General features: G+C 43.3%; 1 long non-coding RNA gene across 2 annotated transcripts; it reads right to left on the bottom strand.

Annotated features, from left to right (window-relative positions):
• Positions 1-2916: 2916 nt before the first annotated feature.
• Positions 2917-17783, bottom strand: LOC126059614 (uncharacterized). 2 transcript variants are annotated; one of them, XR_007513461.1, is made up of 2 exons: positions 17178-17783; positions 2917-6450 (listed from the first exon to the last, which is right to left on the bottom strand). It is a non-coding gene; the product is annotated as an uncharacterized LOC126059614 (long non-coding RNA). The 2 variants fall into 2 exon arrangements; XR_007513462.1 differs by having other exon boundaries at positions 16462-17783.
• Positions 17784-19587: the final 1804 nt, after the last annotated feature.

The raw sequence follows: 19587 nt of genomic DNA on the forward strand, positions 1-19587 counted from the left end.
TTAAAGAGCTGTATGTTGAGTCATCCCTTGTCCTGAATTGTAACCTGTTACTTCCCTAATAAACCCTATAACTGAGTATGGTCTGTGAGTTCTGTGTGGCCATCCCAAGGAATTATGGAACCCAGCAGAGAAGTAGAGTGCCATCGGAGGGATGGCTGGTGTCAGATTCAGTAAAAGGGCTGGAGAGAGGAGGTAAGTCTGAGCTTCGCCTCAGAGCAATCAGCCTTCGGTGTTGATGCTGTTGATTCTTTCTCCCCCTCGTGAAGTTAGAGGTCAGACGCCCCCACCCGCCATTTTTACAGCTTCCTTTCCGGGTGTGAAAATGACCTGGGATTAGATAGTGGTCGTACAGCATCGTGAATGCACTGAAAGTCCTGAGTTGTACGCTTGGAGATGGTTAAAGCTGAATTTCATGTTATGTGGATTTTATCTGAATAAAAGTGCAAATCAGACATGAGGGCCTTGGAATTTTTGAGAATGACAGGTGAGCTTGTGTCAAAATTTGAAGGTGTTAAAAGATGAATCAGAGTATGTAGGTTCATACATGGCCCTTTCCACCCTTTGTTCAGTGTGGGCTTCACTAAAAAGGATAAGGGAGGCTTTTTTTTTAATTTTAAGCAAATGAATAGCAATGTTACTGGGCAGGATCGGAGGGATTCAGAGTGGAAGACAGAAGTACTGTGAAAGAAGTTGTTGCAATAATATAGGAGTGAAATTATTAGAATCTACACAAACGGGTAGACGTGAAAATAGAGAAAAGTCAACGACAATTTTAGTAGGCAAAAAACATGGGACTTGGAGGCTCCGTAAGCGTAAGCTTCATTTTCTTGTTGTTCCGGAATTTGACAATCGATCTGGTTCACAATGAATGTGTCCAAGACATGGCCTTGCCAGGCATATTTAAATGTTACCTGAGAATGTTTTCATTTGAGAAAACATGGGAGATAAGCAAGCACAGGGAATTTTAGCTTTTAGCTACACTTCTTAAGCTGAAATTCTTCTCTAAGTGGCAACCTTGTATTTGGACGTCCAATTATAGCACCAGATATGGATAACTTAGAATAAAGTGTCAGATATGGCTATAGGGGAGCCTGAGAATAGGAGCCCTGGTGGCACAGTGATTAAGTGCTCACCTGCTAACTGAAAGGTTGTTGGTTCAAACCCACCAGCCACTCCCTGGAAACCTTATGGGGCAGTTCTGCTTTGTCCTATAAGGTCACCTTGAGTCAGAGTCGACTGCATGGCAAGGGGTTGTTTTTTGGTTTGGTGAACAGATTACTGAGCCTGACACGGTGACACTCTATTTTTCTCTCCGATACACATCAGTGTGGGAAGTGTCCAGAGGATCAAAATCCAAATAATAAGCAAGATCACTACCTCCTGGCCTTTGAAGACCCTTTTAGGATGACATTGGCCTGAGCAGATCTTTGCTTCTCTGTCCTCACAGCTGTAGGTTCGAGGGTCTCTGTGAAGCACCCAGGTACTCCTGCAGTCAAGGCCAATTACCAAACTCTCAGTTTCATCCTGCTTATCTCCATCATCCTGTGTTCCCTCTGCTCCTTCTCCCAAGAGCCATCTGCATCCTACAGCAAAGGACATCTGTAGTAGTATTTTGCCATGGGTATTTCTACCATTTTGGCTACAACCAACACTGTAGTTCTGGCCTTTAAGGCCACGCCACCAAGGACAAGCGTGAGAGTGTTTGGCACGGGGGACACCTAATGAGCATCGCCATCTGTTTCCTGATCCAAGTTGCTCCCCGTTTAACAGAGACCTGTACTTGGAGCCTGGCCGCATCCTCACTGAATGCAATAAGCACCCCATCCTGCCTTTTACAGTGGCCTGGGCTACCTGGGCTCTTTGGCCTTGGGGAGCTTCATGGTAGTCTTCCTAGCCGAGTCTGCCTGACTCCTTCAACAAAGCCAAGTTTCCAATGTCCAGCATGGTGGCGTTTTGCAGTATCTGGGTCACCTTCCTCCTGGTCTACCACAGCACCGAGGGGAAGATCATGGAGACCACACTGGCCTCCAGACCGGGGCTGCACGGTATTCCAAATGCTTTATTATTTTTCTGAGAACAGACGGAGCTGCCCTGAAAGGCTTATAGGATAATACAAATTCGGGGGCGGGGGGGCAGGGGGCAGAAATAAGCATTCTCAGGCTTTATTCTCATGGGTTTCACAAAATAATCAGAAAACCTAAAATTTAAACTACAAATGGAAATAAGAGAACATTGACACATTGTGAAAAATATAACCAATGTCATGGAACAAATCGTGTAAAAACTGTTAATTCAGAACCTAACTTGCTATGTTGACTGTCACCTAAAAAAAAAAAAAAAACTAAACTGCATCACTCTTAAATCCCACATTAGATAACGGATTATCGTCTACATTTTCCGGGTGACACGTGACGTGCAGGACCGTGTTAACCACTTACCCAGATTTCCAACCCTGACTGTAGCTTTGATTTCTTTCTGCTCCTAGTATTAACTGTCGCTCATGCTGAACAGTACTTATCTTTCCTTACTCTCCTAGTCACTTCAAAGACCTCTCCCCTGGAAACTGAAATGTTCTCGGACAATTGGTTATACAGTAATTTTCCAGATGATTTAAAATGTTTCCATTATAAATTCTATTATATGCAACAATCTATTTTTGGACTCATTAAAACCTTAGTTTTTACCACTGAACAAATACCACACTTTAGTTTGCCTTAATATTTTAACAATTTCATAGTAAGTCACCCTCAGCATTCTTCTCAAATTTGTCTTGGATATTCTTGCACATCTTTAATTTTTTTATTATGAAATAATTACAGATGTATATACAGTTGTAAGAAAGAATACTGAGAGATCCAAAGTACCTTTCATTTAGTTTTCCCTGAATAGCTTTAGTTCAACACCAGAATCAGGAAATTGAAATTGATACAATCCAACAAGTTTATTCAGATTTCATCAGTTTTGCAAGAACTCATTTGTGTGTGTTTAGCTCATGCGATTTTATCACACATAGATTCGTGTAACAACTGTAATCACGATACGGAACTGTCCCATCACCACAATGCTCCCTCATGTTATCGCCCTCACACACATACCCATGCCTAACCCTGGCAACCACTAACCTGTTCCCTGTAATGATACATAAATGGAATCACACAAGATGGAACCTTTTGAGATTGGCTTTTTTCATTCAGCATAATTCCTTGAAGGTCCATCCAAGTAGCTATTGCTGAGTATATTCCACAGTTGGTAAGCACCGTGGTTTGTTTAGTCATTGTGATGGTTCATGTTATGTGGCAGGTTGGCTAGGCTGATTCTCAGTGGTTTGGCAAGCACTATGTAATCACCTTCCCTTTTGTGATCTGATGTGAGCAGCCAATCAGCTGGAAGAGGAGTTTTTTGGGGGCATGGCCTGCCTCCAGTATATAAATGGATGTTCTGGCAAAGCTCACTCTCCCTCTCACCCTGCAATCTCCTCTTCATCTAGCCTCTGGTTCTTGGGACATGAGCCAACAGAGGCCTCTAGCCTGTCACCTGACCTGTGGATTTTAGGTTCATCAGCCCCCGCAACCATGTGAGCCAGCAGAGGCCTCCAGCCTGTCACCTGACCTGCGGATTGCAGGTTCGTCAGCCCCCGCAACCATGTGAGCCAGCAGAGGCCTCCAGCCTGTCACCTGACCTGCGGATTGTAGGTTCGTCAGCCCCCGCAACCATATGAGCCAGCAGAGGCCTCCAGCCTGTCACCTGACCTGCGGATTGTAGGTTCGTCAGCCCCCGCAACCATGTGAGCCAGCAGAGGCCTCCAGCCTGTCACCTGACCTGCGGATTGTAGGTTCGTCACCCCCCGCAACCATGTGAGCCAGCAGAGGCCTCCAGCCTGTCACCTGACCTGCGGGTTGTAGGTTCATCAGCCCCTGCAATCATGTGAGCCAGCAGAGGCCTCCGGCCTGTCACCTGACCTGCGGATTGTAAGTTCATCAGCCCCTGCAACCCTGTGAGTCAGCAGAGGCCTCTAGCCTGTCACCTGACCTGTGGATTTTAGGTTCCTCAGCCCCTGCAATCATGTGAGCCAGCAGAGGCCTCCAGCCTGTCACCTGACCTGCGGACTGTAGGTTTGTCAGCCCCTGCAACCCTGTGAGCCAGCAGAGGTCTTCCGCCTGTTGCCTGACCCACAGATTTGGGACTTGCCAGTCCTCATAATTGCATGAGCCATTTCCTTGAAGTAAATTTCTCTCTCCATACTTTTTTTTATACCTATATAAGCTTCACTGGTTTTACAACTCTAGAGAACCCAGACTAAGACAGTCATTTACCCACTGAGGGGCATCTGAGGTTGTTTCCAGTTTTGGGCTATTATGAATAAAAACTGCTATAAACATTTGTGTAGAGTTTTTGTGTAAGCACAGATTTTCATTTTTCTAGAATAAATACCCGAAAGTTCAATTTATCATATGGTAAATGCCTGTTTGGTTTCTTAAGGAATGGACAAACTACTTTCCGGAGTGGCTAAGCCATTTTTACGAGGGATCTAGGTTCCTTACATCTGCATCAGCATGTGATGTTATCACCATTTTTCACGTCAGCTATTCTGATAGGTATTACTTCCTTTCCTCGCCTACATACATGTAACTTCCAGACAGCATATAGTTGGATCATTTTTTTTAATCCGTTCTGACAATTGCTGTCATTTAATTGCTGCATTTATTCCTTATGTTTGTTCCTGAAAGAGTTAACATGGCAGGCCTGAGACAGCTATCCTTGGAAAGGCCTGCTTGCAAGAAGGATGGTCCTTGGCAGGTATCTGAGAACGGTCCCCAACAATGATATAAAACTTTCCCTAAATGATACCAGTGGCTCACTGGGCCAAACTGTTTATACAAACACTGCGGGTCGTGCTGAACAGCTGCTCTCCTGAGTCTGGGACTTCAGTGATTGTCGTCGTCACTCGGTGCTACGTGCCTCTCTGACCGAGCTTCAGGTGAACTTCCCTGGTAGGCAACGCTTCACACTTGTCACACTTGTTGCTAGGGGAACTGAGTGCTGCCTGGGTGACTCCACGGAGGGGGACTTCTGAAAGCTGTGTCTGGTTCCCTCTGGACTTCATCCCCTGGGCAGCTTCCCTTTACTGATTCTGCTTTGTACTCTTTCACTGTAACAAATCTCAGCTGTGAGTACAACTGTATGCTGAGTCCTGTGAGTCCTTCTGTGAAAGACAATTTACCTCGATTGCAAAAATTTGTTAAAGGTTTACTTACCAAAATAAACCTAAAATAATATAACCGTAAAAGAGAGGTTTAAATCAAGATTTCACAACTTCATATAAGCACAAAGACCAAACCTTCTACTATTAAAAAAAACCACAAAGGCCAAACCCTCTACTATTAGGATATCTTAATTTTTCAAAGTTAGTGTTGTAAAATCTTATACTTACCTTAAAGAATTATAGATTTTTAAAACTAGCATTAACAAACATGCCAAATGTTTTTAGAATTATGGATTTAGCACCTTTAACTGAATTTTTTGAAAAAAAAGCATGTCTCTTAGATGTATCCAGGACATGGCATAAAAGCTGTATTTAACATAAATGAAATTAAATTAACACAGACACATTGCTCCTGAGGTACACTTCATTTGTGTGTGCGCTATGGGGTCGATTCTGACTCATAGCGACCTTATATGACAGACTACAACTGCCCCATAGGGTTTCTTAGGCTGTAATCCTCACGGGAGCAGATCACCAGGTCTCTTCTCCTGTGGACCCACTAGTGGGTTCAAGCCACCGACCTTTCGGTTAGCAGCCGAGCACTTAACGACTGCAGCACCTGGGCTTCTTCTGAGGTACGCCACTATGATATCAATATATTAAGTTGAAATAAGCTCAAAAGGCAAGAGAAATGTTTACATTACAAAATACCAAACAGGAATTTTTTGAAAAATACTGATTTCATAAGCTTCTGATGTAAACTGGTTACACGGCTACCACTTCTGTAAGAACAGCTGCTCACTGTTCCTCGGTTACCTGTAATGTTAGACTGAAAGAAGTGGAGTTTTTCTAGAAAACTAGCAATATCAACATATGCTGGTTCTCACAAATACTATACGCATCACTGTGCTTCAAAGTCCAATCCACTTTAGTTCCACGTGACCTGAACACTTCAATAAATCCGTGTGCTGTGGTTTCTCTGCCTTTTTCAGGGCCATTTGATATATCTTCTGACTAGAGTTTAAACGAAGCCTCAGCACTCCACCTGCCTTCTCTGGTGTAGAAAAAAAAGAAGGTCTGATGCCCCATCCTGAATTCGGTAATCAGAGAGGAAACTCTCCACATCTTCAGCACTGAGGTAATATCAAGGCAAGCAGGACCACAAATCCTTCATCTCTGTGGGGACCCAGCACATGTAGACTTGACAGGTCGGGCATCAAACCAGCCTGGTGTACAGCTTTCTGTGGCTAAAAAAAAGTAAAAACTACATCATTAATATTTCTAACAAGAACGTGTAGTATTATTTTTCCCATTTTCCAAACAAGGAAGGTAAGGATGAACAGAATTAAATAAAAGACTTTAAGAAACATACGTTTGAGAGCTGAGATTCAATCCCAGGTCTCTCTTACTCCAAAGCTTATAGAACCACCCCAACTTCCACCCGCAGGTACCAACTAACGTTACCCAGAGGGACTGTGCACAACTGAACTGAATCAAAATGGCACTTGGAGCACACACTGCATAGCCCCTCTGAAAAAAATCCTTAGAAATCACAAGATATTTTAAAACTATATATGTGTATCACTGGAAAATGAGAAGAGTCACCCCCAGTGGACATGGAATTTTGAAGAATTCAAGGAAGGTGAAATGACCACAGTCCAGCACCCTGCAGGCGATGGCAGCTGAGAAAACGCAAGAAGCTCCAGGGAGAGTTTGAGCTCTCAGGTTCCCTCCTCCTTGTGCCTGGAGGACTGGAATGCAGTCATCTGCTTACTCCCAGGCTGGCACTGTGAGAGTGACCAGGTGTGCAGGGTAATACTCCCAAGCTGCCAGGATACCCCAGGAATCCCATGCCAGTACACCGTCTCTTAGCACTCACTCACCCAGACTACATGCTCCATTCTACTATCAACACGTAAGGACACTGGAGTCAGGAAAAACACTAAATAGGCAATAGATAAGTGGTAACCTTGGTGAAGGGTAAGACAGTACAATACTGGAAAAGCCAGCACAATTTGCCCAAGGCAAGTTCATAAGTGCCATAAACACACTGAAACTCCCTGAGGGACTGAATTACTGGGCTAAGGGCCGTGGGGACAATGGACTCCAGGAACATCTAGCTCAACTGGCATAGTTTATAAAGAAAATGTTCTACCTTCTACTTTGGTGAGTGCATCTGGGGTCCTGGAAGCTTGTGGGCAGCCAACATATTCCACTGGCGTCACCACATCTGGAGCAGGGGAGAGTGAGGAAATCCAAAGACACAGGGAAAGACTGGTCCAAAGGACTAATGGACCACAACTACCACAGCCTCCACCAGGCTAAGTCCCGCACAACTAGATGGCGCCTGGCTGCCACCACCGACTGCTCTGACAGGATCAGAATACAGGGTCCCTGACAAAACTGGAGAAAAATGTAGAACAAAATTCTAACTCACAAAAAAAGGCCGGGCTTGCTGGCCTGAGACTGGAGAAACCCTGAGAGTATGGCCCCCAGACATCGTCTTCGCTCAGTAATAAAGTCAAGCCTGGGGTTTACCCGTCAGCCAACGATTGCGCAGGCCTATAAAACAAAATGAGACTAAATGTGCACAGCAGCCCAGGGGCAAGGACTAGAAGGCGAGGGGACAGGAAAGCTGGCAATGAGGAACCCAAGGTTGAAAAGAGGACAGTGTCGACATGATGTGGGGTTGGCAACCAATGTCACAAAACAATACGTGTATTAACTGTTTAATGAGAAACTAGTTTGCTCTGTAAACCTTCATCTAAATTACAAAAAGAGAAAAAAGAAAGAACGGTATAAATCCATTTAATTCCACACACGAAAAAGAATACTTAGAGTCAGGCCAGCCAGGACCCTCAAAAAGAAAAATGTGTATACAACATGAGAGAAAAGCCAACACCCAAAAAGTGTCACCCAACTGAAAGGCCAAAAGCTACCATGGATGAAAACTAAACCAACAGAGCAGCAGGGGACTGTAAAAGATATATATCTAATATATTCAGAGAAATAAGAGGGGATAAGACACCTGTAAAAGAAGTAACATCTTTTATGAAAAAGAACAAACCAGGATTATCACATATTAAAAAGTGTCAAAATGTGGGGGGAAAAAATGCTGATAGTATTAACGCAATAGCAGAAAGGGGGGGAAATTGGGAGACTGACACGGTGAGGCGGGAGACCCAGTCAATGCTGCAGAATACAGTGGAAAAGGAAAGAGTGTGGTTTTTAGTTTTAAAGGGCCAAGTTACAATTTCTAATAGCCATCGACAGTATGTTCCAGAAGAAAAGAAAAGAGAGATGAATCTGGGGCAGTACACCCTGAAACAGTAGGATAATTTCTCCGAACTAGAGAAAAATGAGTCCATAGATTATATGTATATTACTAAAGCAGGAACATGTGTATAATCCAGTTGCCTTGAACATTCCAGGAATATAAATATTAGTCAGGTTAGGGCAAAGGTGCTTTCTGATTAGATTTATATTTATTTCATATACTGTCAAGATAAAAATTGGTAAATTGATTAAAAAGAACTTCTCTGTGAGAATAACTGTAATTGTCAATTACGAAGAAAACCCTTACACTTAACCATGAATAGCTGCTGACTTGTTTGTGGGAGGAGATACATAGGATTGTTGCTGATAAAAGTTGAATTTCACCTTGACGAGCAAACCTTCTCACTGCCTATGGCCTTAATTACTACGTTTTAATTAACAAAACAAATAAAGTAATTACCCTTGGAACCTTGTGGTCGAGAGCAACTACCCGGCTCTACCTTTATAACAAATTTTGGTTAAAGTAAAAATGAGTGATTAACATATCTGAACATTTTAAACCACGGGTTGAAAATCAGATTTACAGCTCTGGAAAGGAACCACAATCAGGTCAGCAGCGATGTTTATAAGAATACAAGAGAGCAATGACTTCCACATGCCAAGGGCATATAATTTTGATCCTAAAATTTTCAATTAGATAGGAAAAAAACCAAGTATAAGGCCTAAGCGCAGATTTGTTTTACCCACGACCACTATTTTTCAGGATTATTGAAGGATGTATCTCGCAAAACAAAAAACTAATTCTAAGAGATGTGGTATACACAACTGTGATGGAAAACATTTATATATTGCTAAAACTAAATTAACATATATATTTTAAAATAAAATTCTACAATTAAGGCTGTAAAGGATTCCCATGTGAGAGACACCAAGTAGGAGGAGATGGGATAGGCACACGTGTAACATGTGACCAAGTGATCCCCTTCTGTGAATATGCCCAGGAGAAATCCTCCTAAGTGAAAGCTGGCAGGCGAACAAGCATCAGGATCAGTTTGAAGGAAATAAATATGCACAGAGCAACATGATTAGATGGGAGAACACTGTGCTGGGTGACAAAAGAACAAAAAAATTCACCAGCAGAGTATTACGTATTTGCACTGCAAACAAAGGCTCAGAAAATAAATTATACATTTTACAAGTTCACATATAAATAAAAGGATACATAAAAAATACATCCCATTAGAATTGCTGCCTACGGGTTCAGGGAATGGAAGTAGGAAATGGGCATTTCCCGGGAGCAAATATATAACAAAATGGACCCAAGTGTTATAAAATTAAGAAAAAATTTACTCACCACTATGCACCTGAGGTCCAAATTAGAAAAAATAGATACAGATTTATATAAAAATAAAATATGGAGGACATTCCCCTCAGTGAAAGATGTAGTAACAAGCACCAGATTAAACTTCTCATATGAAACAATAAAACAAAAATCAACAAAATACAAGGAATAACAATTTTCAGAACACTAGACATGAGGCAACAAAGGGCAGTAATCCCCAGGAGATGGCAAACAAATGAGTCCCTACAATCGCCCCAGTTTACTGCTTGACAGAGTATTCCCGCTGTCAGGAAGACAAATTAGAGACAGAGCCTGAAGACTCCCAAAGTTAGGAAATGGAGTTGAGAGTCTAGGAGAGGCAGCTAGAGTTCACAGGACAGAGCGCTAGAGAGGAGAGAGGACCTTCATAATCTGCAGAGGTCGCCCTTGAGTATTCAGCGGAATACTGATCAGCATGTGTGTGTAAAGAAATTACCTAGGTTCCAGGAAAGAATTACCCAAAAGTATTAGCGGAAGCAATGCCTGGCACTCACAGGGAACCTGAAATAGTGTCTGTGCCTACCCGTCAGAGAGAAAAAATTCATAATTCATGGGCCATTAAGTAGAATATATAAGATCTTGCTTCAGTAGTGGGGAGTAATTAACCCTAAACTGAGTGTTATGGATTGAATTGTGTCCCCCCAAAACATACATCAGCTTGGCTAGGCCATGATTTCCAGTATCGTGTGATTGTCCACCATTTTGTCATCTGATGTGATTTTCCTACGTGTTGTAAATCCTACCTCTATGATGTTAATGAGCCAGGATTAGAGGCAGCTATGTTAATGAGGCAGAACTCAATGTACAAAATTAGGTTGTGTCCTAAATCAATCTCTTTAGAGATATATAAGAGATAAGCAAGCAGAGAGACCTGGGGAACTCATATTGCCAAGAAACAAGAGCCAGAAGAATAGCACGTCCTTTGGACCTGGAGTCCCTGTGCTGAGAAACTCCTCAACCAGGAAAGACTGATGACAAGTACCCTCCCTCAGATCCAACAAAGTGAGGGGGCTTTCCCCTGGAGCTGGCACCCTGAACTTGGACTTCTGGCCTCTTAGACTGTGAGACTGTAAATTTCTCTTTGTTAAAGCCATCCACTTGTAGTATTTCTGTTATAGCAGCACTAGATAACTAAGATACAGAGCAATGCTCTGAACCTGCCTAACAAATCAAAGACAAAAATTGATAAAGACCGAACTGTTTTCAAGTAACTTAATTATAGCCCTGAAGATTTATATAAAAAAGATTTAAAGGAATACAAAAATAAGTCATAATGTCTAACATTCAATAGAAAATTATCAAGCATACAAACTGGCAAGAAAACATGACCTACAATGAGGAGAATATCGATGAATTAAAACTGAACCAGAACTGACACAGATATTAGAATTAGCAGAAAAAGGACATAACAGCAGTTATCGTAACTATATTCTGTATGTTCAGAAAGTAAGGACATGGGAGACCCAAACTGATCTTCTAAAAATAAAAGCTACAATGTCAGAAATTAAAAATACACAAGCTGGGATAAACAGTAGATTAAAAATTACAGAACAGATTGTTGAACTTGAAGGCAACCAAGTTCATTTCTTCAAAATGAAACATGGGGGAAAAAATCCAAAAACATATCCGTGAGTAGCGTAAAACCAGCTTGGGGGCAGCACTTGACCTCTAACTTCATGAGGCAGGTAGGAGAATCACAATCTACAGCCCAAGGCTGATACCTATGAAGCAGAGGTCAAACACCTCCTCTCTCCTCCAACTTTACCAATTCTGACACCAACTGCCCCACCCACAACTCCCTCTGCTGGATCATTGCGATGGCCACACAGAACTCACAGACAATACTGACAATTATAGAGTTTATTAGGGAAGCAACAGGTGCAAACTCAGGCTCAGGAACACTCAGGATACAGTTCCTCCATCAGGACTGCCTCGTTTCAGCTGTGCTCACAGGCACGCCTCCCTCCGGCCCTAGGCCTCTGCCCTTCTCAGGCAGGCGTTATAAAGCTCTTTCACTCCCTGCCAGTAAGTCCCCAAAGGCACCCCGGGCACTCAGCTTTCTCACTCCATGGGCCAGGACGCCCACTGCTTGGTCTCCTGCTGGTCTCTCCTGCCACCACTTTTTGCTGTCTTCAGGGTTACAGCTTACTCTCTGTCTCCTGGTTCCAGGAGCTTCTCAGCGCAGGGATCCCGTGTCCAAAGGATGCAATCTCCGCTCCTGGTTGCTCTTCCTTGGTGGTGGTGGGATCCTCTCTCTCCTGCCTCTGGGATGGCTCACCTCAAGCCCAGTGGGATGGCAAAACTGACCAATCCCTCGGTGGCACACAATTACCCTATCTGCTCAATCCCGCCAATCATCTGCGGGGGGAGTTACCAAATGATGGTGAGAAAGGCCACGCAGCTATCCATCGCATTGCAGTAGTATGAGGACAACCAGTTTAATATATAGGTAGTTGGGGCTCCTGAAGAAGGGGACGGGGAGAAACAAAAAAAATTTGAAGAAATAATAGCCTAAAACTTTCTAAACTTAATATAAACCATAAACCTATACTTCCAAGAAACTCACCAAACCTTAAACAAAAGACAACTGTATCAAAGAACATATAACGAAATTTCTTAAAAAAAAAAAAAAGTCTTAAACTAACCGGAAAAAACACGTTACACATAAAAGAACAAAGATAAGGATGACATCAGGTTTCTCATTAGAAAAAATACAAGCAAGAATAAAAAAGAGTGACATCTTTACAGTACCGAAGGAAGAAAACTATCAAAGTAGAATTTTATAGAGAACAAAAACATCTTTCAAAAACGAAGGCAAGTAAACTGGTGATGGTCTTAAAAAAAAATGAAGGCAAGACTTCCAGTTTAGGACAAGATAAACAGTACTTCATATTCCTTCTACCAAGTACAGATATAAACCCTGGACATTGTAGATAACGAGGCTCTGAAAGGTGGAAAGAAAAAGCAGATCAGCCTGGGACCTGAGGAAGAACATGGTGCTGCGCTCCCTCGGTTCTTTTTGCCTCGTATATATCCCATACTACGTGTTAGAGAAGCCAACGGCCTGGAAACATCAATAGGTGCAGGTCAAAAAAGCCTAAGGAAAGCCTGTTCTCTCTGGTCAAGGACAAGGAAAGGGGCAGTCTAGCAAGACAGAGAACTTTGAGAAATAACCGTCCTACTCCACCCAAACTTCATGGAGAAGAACTGATTCCCGCCCTCACCCATGTTAGCTGTCTTCATTATCTTGTGCTGCTGTAACAAATTCCGTAAGTGGGCGACTTTAACAAACAAATTTATTTTCTTACAGTTAGAAGGCTAGAAGTTTGAATTCTAGGGGAATTCTAAGGGAAGCATCTCACTGCTCTGGGGAGGTCCCTGTGTCTTTTCAGCTTCTATTCCTCAGTTCCTTGGAGATCTTCATTTGGTATGGCATCTGTCTTCCTCCATCTGTGCTTCCTTGCTTTATGCATTGCACAATCTGCTCTTTTTATATCTCAAAAGAAACTGACTTAAGACACACCCTATACTAATACTGCCTCATTAACAGCAAAGAAAACCCACTCTGAAAAGGGATTATAACCATAAGTATAGGGGTTTAGCATTTACAATACATATTTTGCAGGGACACAATTAAATCCATAACATTAGCAAAGACTTAATACAAAGTCTAGACTTCCATCCACTCTTGCTGGGCTACAAGGCACACCTCACCCTCCCAGCCAAGGTGCTGTCATTGAGGGCCTACTATGGCACCTGAACATATACTGTGGCCTACTGCTATTGAGGCATTCCGCTCTGTCCCCATATTGTCAACAGAGGCTGAGTGGAGAACCTGGGCTTCCATCCACACCTGGCAGTAATGAGGTGGCCCTTCTCTTGCCCTGCTGGCACTGGGTCAGAGGAAAGTTGCTGAAAACAGGAGATTAAGAGCCAAGGTCTTGCAATATCCAGGATATCCTGGATCCAATAAGAAAAAAAAAAAAAAATAGCTTGTCATACCAAGAACTAAAAAATATTGACTGGGATGATGAAAGAAAATCAACAGACATCAACACCAAAGCGCTGGAATATCTGACAAGGATTTTTAAGCAGCAGCCACTGCAAAAAAAAAAAAAAAGTCATCGCGTACTTATGAACATGCTTGAAACAAATGAAAAAACAGAATGACTCAGCAAAGCAACAGAAAATTTAAAGGAGAACCAAATGGAAATTCTACAACTGAAAAATACAATTACCAAAATAAAAACTCACAAGATTGGCCCCAAAGCAGAATGGAGCCAACAGAGGAAAAAAATCAGTGAACTTGAAGATCAAAAACCAAAACCAAACCCAGTACCGTCAAGTCGATTCTGACTCACACCGACCCTATAGGACAGAGTAGAACTGCCCCATAGAGTTTCCAAGGAGCGCCAGGTGGATTTGAACTACCGACCCTTTGGTTAGCAGCCGTAGCACTTAACCACTACGCCACCAGGGTTTCCGAACTTGAAGATAACTAGTAGAAATTACCTAATTTGCAGGACAGAAAACAGATGGAAAAAATGAATAGAGCCTCCAGAAACTGTGGGTCTATAACAACAGATCTAACATTCATGTTATTTAAGTCCCGCAGGGAAGTGTGGGGCTGAAAATTATTAAAAAAAAAAGACTGAAAAATCTTGATTTTCGCAAACAACATCAAAGGGTAATACGGGAAAACTATGAACACACATAAATTGGCAACTTTGACAAATGAACCAATTCTTAAAAATAGTACTACCACAACTCACCAAACATGAAATAGATGATTTGAAAAGTCCTATGACCATTAAGGCATAGTGGTTAACAGCTCAGCTGCTAACCAAAAGGTCAGCAGTTCGAATTCCCCAGCTGCCCACTGGAAACCCTATGGGGCAGTTCTACTCTGTCCTATGGGGTTGCTATGAGTTGGAAATGACTCAACGGCAACGGGTTTTTTGTTTTGTTTTTCATAACTATAAAAGACATTGGATTTGTAATATAAAAACTTCCCCCAAAATCTCCAGATCTAGACAGTTTCAGTGAAGAATTACACCAAATGTTTAAAGAATTAAGCCAGTTCTATACAACATTTTCCAGAAGACAGTAAAGGAGGAAACACTCTCTAATTCATTTAATGATGCCAGTATTACCCTGATACCCAAACCAGAAAAGATAGCCAAGAGAAGAAAAACACAAGCATCTCCGATGAATATAAATACAAAAATTCTCACTAAAATATTAACAATTATTCAATAATATATATATATTTTTTATATATACATAAATTATACACCATGACCAAGTAAAGTTTACTCCAGGTTTGCAAGGCTGGTTCAACATTGGAAAATCAATGACTACATCAAAAGGCTAAAAAGGAAAATCATACGATCATATTAACTGATGCAGAAAAGGCCAAAAAAAAAAAAAAAAAAAAAAACTCTTGGCAAATTAGGAATAGAGGGAAACCATTTCAACTTGGTTAAAAGTTATCTACAAAAAACTACAGTAATATCATACTTAATACTGAAAAACTGCACGCTTTCCTCCAAGATTACGAACCGGGCAAGGATGTCCACTCTCAGTACTCTTATTCAACATAATACTAGAAGTCCTAGTCGGCAAAATAAAGGAAGAAACAGAAATAAAATTCATGCAGATAAGGCCAAAATACAACTGCCTTTTTTTTTTTTTTAATTGCAGGTGGTACGTATCTTAGGTATCTAGTGCTGTTACAATAGAAATGCCACAAGTGGATGGCTTTAACAAACTGAAATTTATTTTCTCATAGTTTTGGAGGCTAGAATTCCAAATTCAGAGTGCCAGCTCTAGGAGAAGGCTCTCTGTCAGCTCTGGAGGAAGGTCCTTGTCTCTTCAGCTTGTTTCCTGGCTCCTTGGAGATCTCCATGTGGCTTAGCATCACTCTTCCCCCATTTGTGCTTGCTGGCTCTCTTGTTTAATCTCTTTTATATCTCAAAAGAGATGGACTCAAGACACACCCTACACTAATCCTGCCTCATTAAATAACAAAGACAACCCATTCCCAAATGGGATTATAACAGGTGCAGAGGTTAAGATTTATAACACATATTTTGGGGAACACAACTCAATTCATAACAGTGTGATTGTTTACATGGAAAATTCAAGGAATCTACAAAATAAATAAAACTCTTAGAACAACTAAGCTAAGCAAGGTCGTAGGATACATCCTCAATGTACAAAAATCAACTATATGTACTAAGAATAAAACATGGCAACTAAAATAAAAATATACTATTTACAATAGCTCAAAAATATTAAGTATTTAGGTATAAATCTAGTGAAACATAATGGAAGTTGTATACTGAAAACTACAAAATGTTTATGAAACCTCCGGGTAAAGGAGGGAGCTCTGAAGATTGGGGCTACACAAAGGGTTTTAAAGATAGAGTTCTATTTCTTAAAATGAGTAGGAAACTCATAGATCATAGATTGAGTAGTATTTTTTATATCTTCCAGAAATGTTTCATATCTTTTATGTCAAATAAATACACAACATCTTGATCAAAATTAAAATACACGAAAGCCTGAGACAAAGCCGTAAAACCACTCCCACACAAACCTGGTAGATTCTGGTCATTCCAAGCTGAGTTGTCAAAAAGGAAGCACTGCAAAATGTATTCAAGCTATAACTAGAAAACGAAAAAAGAAAAAACAAAAGCTGACCCCAGGTACTCAGCAGAAAGGTTTGGCCAAGACGCAAAAGAAACCGGTGAGTGAATCTTTCAGAACAAAGTATACAGATTTAGTGAAGCTGATGAAGAGCACAGGGAAGAGATGCCGATACAAGGGGAAGAAGGGAAATCCTTAGGTAAAAAATGTTCAAAGGTTTGAAACTGTTTCCTCAGGGAGCTGGAAATGGGGGGAAGATGAAAGAGTGGCTGCTCTGGGAAACAGAGCCTTGTGCGAGTCTGTGCCTTCTGAAATATATCAATGTATTGCCTTATTAAAATATTACTACTAATAAAGAGCCTCTTCGCACCAGGGCCCAATGCCCTTGATGGCGTCCCTGCAGGCAGGCGCGGGACTCTCATATCTGCAGGGTCAGAGACGGTCGCCCACCCAAGACTCCCCAAACAGACACCTTCGCCCCGAAGAAGCTCTTCCATTTGGATCCTCTAGCCCGTCAACCGATGGACTGGCTGCTCCTCTCCTGGAGCCACTGACCCTCTGGGCTCCCTCTGCCGCGATCCCGGATCTCAGCTCCGCCGTCCCCCCACACCCAGTTCTCCCAGTCTCCGACCCCCGGGTGTGCAACCTGCCCAGGGCGCCCCTCACCTCGGGCTCCGAGTCTCCACCTCCGGCACCTCGCCTGTCCCTCCTGAGCACCTAAAGGAGAGTGGAACGCGCAGCACTTGGCAGTCGCACCCCAGGCAGTTGAGGCTTGTTCACCATCACCATGGAAACCCCTCCAAACGCTCGGGGGCGGGGGCCTCTGCCTACAGCTCCCGCAGCGCCGTGTGCAACAAGCGCTTCCGATCCCTGCCGTGCCACCTGCCCTGGGTTCCTGGGAGCGGCGGCCCCAGAAGTCCGTGTCCCCGCCCTTCCAGCGGCTGCCGACGTGACCGCGGGCCCGTCCGGCTAGCTCAGCCCCACCCTCAGCTCGCGAAAGTTCCAGGGCAGAAGCGGAAGGGCGGAAGTGCCGCGGCGGGCGCCATTATGACGCGTCCGGAGCCGAGCCGACGACTGGCCGGCAGGCCGCGGGGCGGGGCTGAGGCTCGCGTAGAGGGGCGGTGCGAGGGATTTTAGCCCAATGCCCTGGGCAGTGCTCCTTGGCCCCGCCTCGGCCTGTGGGCGGGGCCCCGGCGGGGCGGGCCCGCGAAGGCGTCATTGTGACGCGCCCAGAGCGGAGCCAATGGTTGGCCGGCAGGGCCCGAGGCCCCTCGACGGAGCCAGGCAGGAAAGCGGCCGAGGGAGTTGGGCGGCTGGGTCGCTGCGGGTAGAGGAGCGGCGGCACCGGCACGAGCCCTGCTTAGGGAGGGGAAGGGGCCGGCCTCAGCTCCCGGAGGATGCTGACTGACGAACACCAGAAGAGGAGCCCACGAGGCCCCTGGGCTGAAGAGAAGCGTGAAAGAAGAAAATGAGCCTTGCCGAGGGAGCGGTCTTACAACACGGGAGACGGAGTAAAGGCGTCTCGGAGTGCGAGGGCCTAAGGTGGGCCGGCCGTGTCGCAGGCGTGGGGACACGGAGATGAGGAAGTCGGCTCACCCGGCCCCGCACCTTGGCCGCTGGCCTGAGCCTCAGGGATAAAGCGCTGGGTGGGAAAATGTCACCACCGTGAATTTCACTGCTGGAGAAATACTGAGTTCCTGCTACATCCACACCAGCTGGGTTTTTGCTCCAAAAACCAAGACAGAACTTCCCAGCCATCGGTGAGGAGCTATTTGTTAAGTATATTTTGTGTGTCATCCATTGGATTCTGACACATAGTGACCCCATATGACAGTAGAACTGCCCCCACAGGGTTTCCTGCGCTGTAATCTTCACAGGAGCAGATCGCCAGGACTTTTCTCCCGTGCTTAACCATTGCACCACCAGAGCTCCTTTAAGTTGGAATTAGCAGTAGGGAAAGCTGCTAAGCAATATCCTTTTACTTTTCATCACCACACTTGAAATTCATTGCTTGCTTAATGTTAAAAAAAGTAGCGCTTACGGCGATACATGGTATATCTGGCCTGGTTGTTTCCACTAGACCAAGGCATTCCCCTCACAGAATACCAGAGAAGGACTGACCTTGTGGAAGGAAAAAAAAATGAGGCCACTCTAGTTACGCCTGAACAGAGATAAAAACAAAGACCCTACAACCACAAAAGTGACCAAACATCCCTTCTCCAGCTAATATGACTACTGCTGCTGCTTCCTTCCTCCTGCTTTCTAGATAAAAATTATTTAACTACTCAAGCACTAAATTCCTCCTGCTTTCTGGCAGCACCCAATCAAGAACAGACCCCCATTTCCTTGGACCCTTCGCAAAGTCGTCTAACATAAGCTCAAATCCTTCAAGCAAGCCCTCTCAACACCCTCTTCCTGAGACACCCCATGGTTCCTCACGGTGTGAAGTCTGTCTACCTCCTTGCAGCAAATAATAACACACCTTTGACCATAACTATGTCCCTGGTGGTCTTTGGTTGGTAGGCATCCCCGGAATGAATAAAGTTTTGTATTTGTGTATGAACTATACATAACTCATACACACACAAAAAGAAAACGTCAGAACCAGTACTTTAATGAGAAATCAAAAGCAGGCATTTCTAAGTGGAGATAGATCTTGATATAGAAAACGCTTGCATGCTAAATGCAATGTGGAATCCTAGATTGGATTTTGGAACAGTAAAAAGACATTAATGGGAAAGCTGATCAAATCAGGTTAAAATCTGTAGTTTAGTTATGAGTAATGTACTAATGTTAATGTCTTAGTTTCTACAAATGTACCCTGGTCATATAAGACATTAACTATAGAAGAAACTAGGTAAAGGGTAAATGAGAGCTCTCTGTACTATCTTCGCAACTTTTCAGTGGATCTAAAAAATTATCCCAAAATAATTTTATTTAAAAAGAAAACAAAAAACTTACATGCACAGCTCACTTCGGGAGGAACCTTGTTTTTCTTTTGGGTGGACTGGTAGGGATGGTTGTCATATCATGAGTGACCCTGGCAGGAGCGACAAGAATATAATCAATCACAGCA

This window comes from Elephas maximus, chromosome 16, assembly GCF_024166365.1.
Source record: "Elephas maximus indicus isolate mEleMax1 chromosome 16, mEleMax1 primary haplotype, whole genome shotgun sequence".
Lineage (NCBI taxonomy): Eukaryota > Metazoa > Chordata > Mammalia > Proboscidea > Elephantidae > Elephas > Elephas maximus.